Genomic DNA, 9,333 nt, shown 5'->3' on the forward strand with positions numbered 1-9,333 from the left:
GATGGACTAAGCTAAGGTGGGTTCGAGATGAACACGCACCAAGGAACATTGCCTCCAAACCACATGAGCAAATCTACCAAGTAATTGTAAGTGCACCTTGCTTTCCTGCTTTTCTTTCCATTCTGGTCCTGATTTCCTGCCATTCTGGGACATTTCTATGGGCACACGCTTCTTCTGCAGCAGCCTAGGAATTGGGGAACAACCCAAACTCTGATTTGATATGTGCCGGTTGTTAAATAGAATTTTTTAATGGAATGTGGGATAAAGAGGGTTGTGAGGGAAGGATAGAGTAGAGATGAGGGAGGAAAACATTTAAAGTGTGACTACAAAGGCGACAGGGGAGTGGAAACCCGAAGTGGCTATCAGAAGGGAGTCTGCACTGTGTCCCAGCCCTGCGTGGAGGCTGGCTGGAGCAGGCTCCCTCTGTCTCCTTAAAGACAGAATCCCGGTGTCTTCTAATGAAAGTGACATCTGCTTTTGGATTCAAAGTTTTAGAGCAAAGTTGGCCACCAAACACAGCTGCTTCTACTGAGCCCCACTATTTTGTGCCAATGTTCAGTTCTGTTTTAGACGAGGGTACTGGCGTAGCAGGTGGCAGAATTCACACTCCTCTTGATTTTCCAGGCCTCCAGCAATCCTTAGATCACAGCACCATTGATGCTTGATGCTTCTCATCTCTGATACCCTGCCAGCTCAGGAAATATTTCATAATTAAAAATGTAAAAATGTTAATTACCTGAAGATACTTCCTGATGGGTAGCACTGATCAGGAGGGAAATTGATGGTATTAAAACAGGGAAAATTATTAGATTAAGCAATATTCATGGGAAATGTATCTCATAAGAGCTCTGTGTGTGGTCGTGCATGTTTGGTGCTGTTTTCTGCATGCTATGCTGTCCATCGGTTAGAATGCATTGAACCAGGACAATGTGATGCAATGATTTGGCCAGAAAGAAGGGCATGTCTTCTTGGGCAGTGAAATATTTGGAGCTGCAGGAATGATGCAGAGAGGAGAAAAAGAAATAGGCTCTATTGCTTTAATATTCCTGTGGCCATGGGAGGGGACATCACCTGGGGCAGTTGGGAAGGAGGTTTTGCTGAGGATCTGGGCTGGGATCATGGAGGGGACAGAGGGTTGTTTCTCCCGCTGGGGTGGACCAAGTGCCTGGAAGGTACATCATCGTGTGCCTGTCTGCCTGACAAACTTCTGTAAAGGGCCAGAGGGTAAATAACTTGAGCTTTTGCAGGGCCATACCTTCTGTGGCATCTACTCAGCTCTGTTGTTACAGTTCAAAAGCAGCTGTCATGTGCAGTTCCTACATGAATGGAATGGCTGTGTTCCAATCAAACTTTACTTATGGACAACTGAAGTTTGAATTTAATATAATTTTTTTTGAGGCGGAGTCTCACTCTGTCACCCAGGCTGGAGTGCAGTGGCACAATCTTGGCTCACTGCAACCTCTGCCTCCCAGGTTCAAGTGATTCTCTTGCCTCAGCCTCCAGAGCAGCTGGGATTACAGGCACATGCCATGACGCCTGGCTAATTTTTGTATTTTTAGTAGAGATGGGGTTTCATCATGTTGGCCAGGCTGGTCTCGAACTCCTGACCTCAAGTGATCCACCTGCTTCAGCCTCCCAAAGTGCTGGGATTACAGCGTTGGCCTGGCCTTGAATTTAACATAATTTTTATGTATGATGAAATCATCTTTTTATTTTCTTCAACTGTTTAAAAGTGTAAAATTCATTCTTTGCTCATGGGTCAGATTTGGCTTGCAGATCATGCTAGTCTGCCAGCCTCTGCTTAGAATCTTCATTGACAAATATCCTACTTGATCAGTTTCATCTATTTCAAATCATGGAACTTGAAGTTGCTGTATTTTTGGACAAAAATACACCATTAATGAGAAGCAAGAATTGAGAGGTCTTAGAGAGCTGCAGGTTAAATAATCTGAGGTAATAATCCAAGCTGAAATCAAGTTGAATAATAATTCAAGTCTTTTCTGAAATTCTGGCTTATTATCTGATAAGTGTTATGCATTGTTTAGATAACAGCTTACCTGGGATATTCGTTCATTCATTGATTCATGTCTTCATTTATTAAACAAATATTAGTTGAATGTCTCACCCTGCATCAGACCCTGTGCTAGGCACTGGAGATGCAGCTGTAAGAAGATTAGGTAAAGTTCTTGCCTTCATGGAGTTTACAGTCTAATGAGGCAGGCTAACATCAAACAAATACATACTCAAATGCCTATGTCATTATGAATTCTTTTTTTTTTTTGAGAATGGGTTTTGCTCTTGTCACCCAGGCTGGAGTGCAGCAGTGTGATCTCAGCTCATTGCAACCTCTGCCTCCCGGGTTCAAGTGATTCTCCTGCTTCAGCCTCCTGAGTAACTGGGATTATAGGCATGTACCACCACGCCTGGCTAATCTTGTATTTTTAGAAGAGACAGGGTTTCACCGTATTGGCCATGGTTGCTTTTGAACACCTGACCTCAGATGATCTGCCCACTTCAGCCTCCCAAAGTGCTGGGATTGCAGGTGTGAGCCACCATGCCTGGCCTGTGTCATTATGAATTTTTAAACTGTTATTTAGCAATGCCTCACTCATATCCCTTGGACCTTTTAGGGTGCTCAACATTCAGCTACCACTACCTGCCTGTCTGTATCTGAGGCCCTCCTTTCCTTCCTTCTTTCCTTTCCCTCCCCTCCTCTCTTCCCCTCCCCTCCCCTTCCCTCCCCCCTCTACCTGTGGGAAGCCCTACAGGCTGCAGCAGGTATGGTAGACCTGAAGTACCTGGGAATGAACACCCACGCCCATCTAGATCCAGGACTGTAGGAGCTGAAGTATAAACACCCCAGCTCCCTTGCCGTGTGAGCAGGAAAATATCAAAGTGTTTCCCCCATTACTTAATTACTCTAAACAAACCTCAGTTTTCCTCCATGAAATGGGGATCAAAGTAGAATTTGCACCAGAGAGTCATACGTGGATGTATTACTTTCCCATTGCTGCTGTAACAAGTTACAAGTTACTACAAACAGTAGCTTACATCAAAGAAGATTTATTATTTTACACCTCTCATTACCTACGTTGGGCACTGGCTTGAAAACACAGAAAGACATGCAGGTGCTATGATGGTCCATGACGGGTCAGTTGGCTCAGGGAAGCAATATCTAAACTGAGAGCTGGTAGATGAAGTGGGGTCTAGCATGGCGAGGAGGGAGCAGGGGGTATGTGTGTATGGGGGATCCTAGGTATGAGCACCAACAAGGTAGCTGGGAAGTCTGGCCCACCCACAACACACAGACACTGTGCCTGGTGAGGGTAAGCCTCTGCTTTCAGGAAGCTGGGGGTTAATTGTGGTCAGCCTCCAAAAGGAATAATTTCTGGAATGTGTCTTGATATTTTTATTTTCATATTGTCTTCTGATTTTCTCATCTTGCCCTAACAACTACAGTGTGGGGTTGGGAGGGGGAATAGTCTACATAGAGTGTGTTGCAGAGAAGTTGAAGGTTCAGGAAGCTGCTGGCCCCTTGGCTCCCTGGTGTTTCTTCCTCTGTGATGTTGCTGATGGTTCCCAAGAAGAGAAAACCTGTCATCCACCAAACCAGGGAAACCTGTTATCTGTGCAAAACATTCGAAGCACTCAGAACTATGCAAGAGTCAAGATCACCTGGAATCCTACCACCTAGCAACACTCATTACTAAGGCTTGGTGTGCATCCTTCTTTACTTGTTATACATAGACACAGACTTGCACACACACAGTGCTATGGTTTGGATATTTGACCCGGGTAAATCTCATGTTGAAGTTTGATCCCCATTGTTGAAGGTAGGGCTTAATAGGAGGTGTTTGGATTCCTCACGAATAGATTAATGCCGTGGAGGGAGGGAAGTGAGTTACTTCTCTATTAGTTCCTTTGAGAGCTTCCTTGGAGCTGATTAATAAAAAGAGTTTGGCACCTTCGCTTTCTCTCTCTTCCCACCTCTCTCTCTCACCTCTTCTCTCCCTATGAGATCACCTCCTGACCTTCGGCAATCCACCCGCCTCTGCCTCCCAAAGTGCTGGGATTACAGGCATGAGCCACTGTGTCTGGACTCTTTTTTTAAAAAAAAATTGAATAGAGATGAGATCTCACTATGTTGCCCAGGCTGGTCTCAAACTCCTGAGCTCAAGTGATTTTCCTGCCTTGGCCTCCCAAAGTGCTAGGATTACAGGCACGAGCTGCCACACCCAGCCAAATTCCACACATTCTTTGATCATGAATAACTTATAATATTAGCCAATGCTTTCTGAGTGCTGTTGTTTGCCAAGCTCTGAGTTTGGTGCTTCTTATTTTGGTGTATTAACTCATTTAGTTCCCTGTGGTAGGTAGAAAAATGCCCTCCAATAGGTGTCCACATCCTAATGCCCCCAAACTGTGAATATGCTACCTTATATAGGAAAAGGTACTTTGTAGATGTGATTGGGAATCTTGAGAAAGGAAGATTCTCCTGGATCATCTGGTCAGGCCCAATGTTATCACAAGGATTCCTGAAAGACTGACAAAGGAGGGAGAGAGATTGAAAGATGCCTGTGATGCTGGCTTTAAGACATAGGAAAGTCCGGAGAAAGCAGACACTGATGGATGGTGGAAGAGGCAAGGAGACAGATTTCTCCCTTTGAGCCTCCAGGAAGAACACCATGATTTCAACCCAGTAAGACTGACTTTGGACTTTTTATTCTTCTTTTTCTTTTTTTTTCTTTTGAGACAGTATTTTATTCTATCACCCAGGCTGAAGTGCAGTGTTGTGATCTCAGCTTACTGCAACCTCCACCTCCTGGGCTCAAGTGATCCTCCAGCCTCAGCCTCCCAAGTAGCTGAGACTACAGGTGCACACCACCACGCCTGTCTAATTTTTGTATTTTTTGTAGATATGGGGTTTGCCATGTGGCCCAGGCTGGTCTCAAATTCCTGAGCTCAAGCGATCTGCCTGCCCTGGCCTCCCAAAGTGCTGAGATTACAGGAGTGAGCCACCAAGCCTGGCCTAAAATCCTTATGTTATTAAAAGAAAACATAAGTATTTCTCTAATCTTGGAGTGGAGACTCTCTTTTTAACTGTAATGCCAAGACAGAAATCATAAAGGAAAAGATGGATACATTTTTTTCTATGAAATATTAAGACCTTTAAAAAAAACTTTGTATAGACAAACATATTTGTATAGACAGAGTGAGACGCTATCTCCAAAACACACACACACACACACACACACACACACACACACACACACACACAACAAAAAACCGGTAATGATTTAAAAAATATCTTTATCTCCTGTGGAATTTACTTGAGTGTAGAGTAATAGCTAGGGGTCTATGTTGGGGTGATCGAACCCAACACCAGGTTGTGGGGGTGACGATGTCTGGCAGAGTCAAAGGAATGAGAAAAGACAGTTTGAGAGAGAAAGTGGGTCCAGGGGGTCATTGCAAGTGTGGAGGCTGTGAAGGCCCTGAGCTCTGGAAGCCCAGATTATTTATTGGTGATCAAACAAAGAAACAGGTGGTGAGAATGTGGGGGTCAAAAGGGTACATTGCATTAAGCACATGATTTACAGCTGTGATGGTTTAGCATATGCTCTGCTACTTGAGATAATGGGGAGCAGGTTCTTTTAACTCAAGATACAATCGATCCTGGGAGAGTGAGGAGCAAGAAGCCAGCAAGTCTAGACACATTCCAGAGCCACGAGCCCTGGATTCTATCCAAGCCACAAGGGGTTTTATGCCCTGGGCTTAGACTATGGTGCATCAGGGTAGCCTTCCACCCTTTGGCACAGAGCTTGGTGTTCCAAAGGCCACAAGGGGTTTTAGACCCTGGACCCTGGACATGTTCCAAGACTCTTTTACATTATGTCAGACATGCAAGCCCTGCCTCAGCTTCTCTCCCAACACTCAGCTTTTCTCCCAACAGGTCTAAATGTTTTCCCTTTTTCTTTTCTGAATTTGCATAAGTTCTTGGATCCATGTCTGCCCTCTCTGCCCTATGCCAGCACATGTGGCCTGGGTCACTGTCACTTGATGGCATCCTCTAATATACAGTATGGCTGGAGCTAAGGTTGGGGTGACCTCATAGGCTATTCCTAGTATTTCTAATTTTATACTTTCTGTTTCTAAATAGCTTACATTCATGTCTCCCTGTATTGTGTTTTCTTGTTTCATTTTATTATGTATATATATTTTTTCTAATTTTTCTCTTCTTGTTTCCATTTTTGCCATAATGACAAAATTTCCTTTGTTAATTTTAAAAATAATTCTTTTGGTAATTTAGAGGCTGCACAGGTTCATTTTCTAGGCAGCTCATGGCTGCTGTCACTCACTGTATTTTTCAAAAATTAAAATAACTTCATTGGTTTGATTATTTGATGATTAGAAAATTAACAAGATTATCAAAATTATCTGATAATATCTGAAAATGTGAAGAAGAAGGGAAAATTACTCATCATGTTATCACCCAGAAATGCCCACTGGTAATAGCTCATGGTGGAATTTACAGTGTGGCTGAATGCCTCTTAGATAACTCTTTTATGCTGTTGGGTTGTATTTTTTGTCTGGTTAGTGAATTGTCCTCTCCACATAAATAAATAAACTATATTTTCATCCTTAATGAAAACAGAATTTTCTACCATATTTATTTACTATGCTATTGCTAAATATTTAGCTTTTTTACTGTTTATTTTTATAAACAATACTGCAATGAACATCCTGATTCAAGTATGTCTTTACTGTGTGTTTCCAGTTGTTTTGTCAAAGTCGTTGGCATGGTTAAGGCTTGTGTCTTATGTTGCCAAATTACCATCTCAAGAGGCTGTGCCATTTTGTATTGCCACCAGCAATATAGAAGCATCTCCTCCCTTTTCCTATACCCTAATCCGTACCGGGCTTTATCAGTCTTTTTAATCTTTGTCAATTTTGTAGGTAAATGGTGTCTTATTATTTTAATTTATCTTTAATTGATTATTAGGAAGGTTGAACATATTTTGGTTCACATCGGCACTTGTATTTCTTTTACATTTGAATCTGTATTTTTCAATCAGATAAACAATGAAATGAAGTCAGTTAATCTCCCTTCTGACTGGGATGAGAATAACACTGCACTTTTACATTCAATATCCTACTGTGGCTGGTGTGAAGGGTGGGACTAGGTGATGAGCTGGTTCCTCAGCTCCTTGGGGGTTCACTGAGCTCTCTAACTGATTGCTTGAGCCTTCTTCCAGATGGTGACTTGACCCTAGATGGTCTTCTTGGTTCTAACTTGGCACTTCCTACAGATGCTGTTTTTGGTAACACTTGCTTAGCTCCACCCAGACGCCTGCAAGTGGCTCCATGTGACTTACTTGGCCAAAATCCATAGGACCCCATATTCTAGCAAGGACTGCCCAGAGAAAAGTTCCAATTACTGAAAGAAGAGAAGATTGGGAAGCAAAGCCTTGTCTGAGATGATGTGACTGGCTCAGCAAACCCACAGCTAGGATCCAGGTTCCATCTTCTTTCTTCTGTGTTACAGTACCACACCTTGGGATTATTCACTTGCATTGCCTAATCTGTATTGCTGAGATGATGGCTCAGAGCCTGTGTTCTGAGCTGCATCCTCTCCCACATTTCACTCATCTACGCACTCACTCATTCCACAGATATTTATTGCATACCTATTATGTGCCAGGCAGCGTTCTAGCACTGAGCTTGATCCAGACTTCTTACTTTCTGATCCTTTTCAAGATACTTCCTCTTTGGACCCCAGTTTCTCCATCTGTGGCACGCGAATAAATTTGAGAGGACCATCTGTACCTCATGAAGTTTTGTGAAAGTCCAGTGGAATGATACAGGTGAAGTGCTCGGTACAGTGCCAGCACATGTGAGATGAAAGCTGGCTTTTGTTATTTGAAAAGAATTATTTTGGCTTCTGTGTGGAAGATCATGATTCCCTTGCAATTATCCCGTACAGCCTATGGCCTTTGCCTGCCTTCTGCAGAAACTAAACCCTTTTGAGTGGAATAGAAGGTAAAAATGCCTCCTAATGAAGAGGGTCACATCCGGTGGTCTCCAACTCTATCATTCTTCAATTTTATGTTCTCTAGTTTCTGGTCTTGATTGGTGCTATAGGGGCTTCTAACATTCAAGTTCTGGTTTATGGGACTCAGTGAACTTCTTTTCGATAAATATGGACTATAGCTTGTTGTTTTCTTTTATGATGCACACACAAAAAATGTCAGAGGAGCTGAGCAGCTGAGTTTGACTTCTAAAGAAGTTATAGGACTGTCTCTCTCCTGTTATTCTCAGGCTCAATTCTTACCCTTGTCCCGTGTGCCCACCCACCTGGAAATCAAAAGATGAGCTCCCCACCATTCTGGGCGATCTGCCCTGATTGAAGACCTGCAGAAAAGCTGAGGCGTCTAGGGTTTTGGAATAAAATTTCTGCTGCCTACAACAGATCCGCATCTAATCAAAACCCTTAATTAAAAAAAAATCTCAGGTACTTAATTTGATTTGCTTATTTGCATAATATTGGAGGACAAAAGAAACCTGCCCCACAGCCTGCGTTTCTGCTGCAGGCCAAGGGACAGCCCCTTGTGACCCGCCCCCATAACCAGGCTGGCCTTGGGGGAGAGACCGCTGGTTCACTCCTCTCAATGCAGTTCCACTGCTTTGGCGGGGGGAGGGGCAGGGCGGGTGGTGGAGTGGATGTTCCATGTGTGGGAAGATTCTGGAAATGGCTTTATAGAAAAAAACCTTTGTTCCACATTTGAACTGCTGGCTTAAAATGCCCGATTCTCTGAAAGTGGACTCCTTTTGCCTGTGTTGTGTCTGTGGCACAAAGGGAATTTGGTGTCAGGTGCTGTAGGGACAAGCTTTGTGGAGGAGAAGGCACTCAGGAGCCAAGGGGGGTGGTCACTGGAGGCAAACGTCTTCTAACTCTTTTGCCAGCCTTGGTTGACATTTGATTGTCATGTTTAGTCCGTTTAGCTACCCTCACTGGGGGCACCTTGTAAAAGTCTAAGGACAAAAGTTCACGTCAAATGTGTCCTAAGGACCAACTAGCAAAACTGAAAGGGCTGAAAACTCCTACTTGAACATGATTGACACGGAAAGCACCTAAGCTAAGTTGCAGCAGGGGACCTACCCCACCAGAGCCCACTGGTTTTAGGTCAGCACAGTCGGGCGATGTGCTTTCTGGCCAGCAGGGGGAGCCCCAGAGTCCTGGAGAGCTAGACAAGCAGCCTTGTCTTAACCCAGAACAGTGAAAAGGGTGCTCAAGAAACCTTATCTCCTGAAAAGGCAGCTTTTGGAACCTGAATG

Source organism: Pongo abelii, chromosome 8 (assembly GCF_028885655.2).
Source record: "Pongo abelii isolate AG06213 chromosome 8, NHGRI_mPonAbe1-v2.0_pri, whole genome shotgun sequence".
Classification (NCBI taxonomy): Eukaryota; Metazoa; Chordata; class Mammalia; order Primates; family Hominidae; genus Pongo; species Pongo abelii.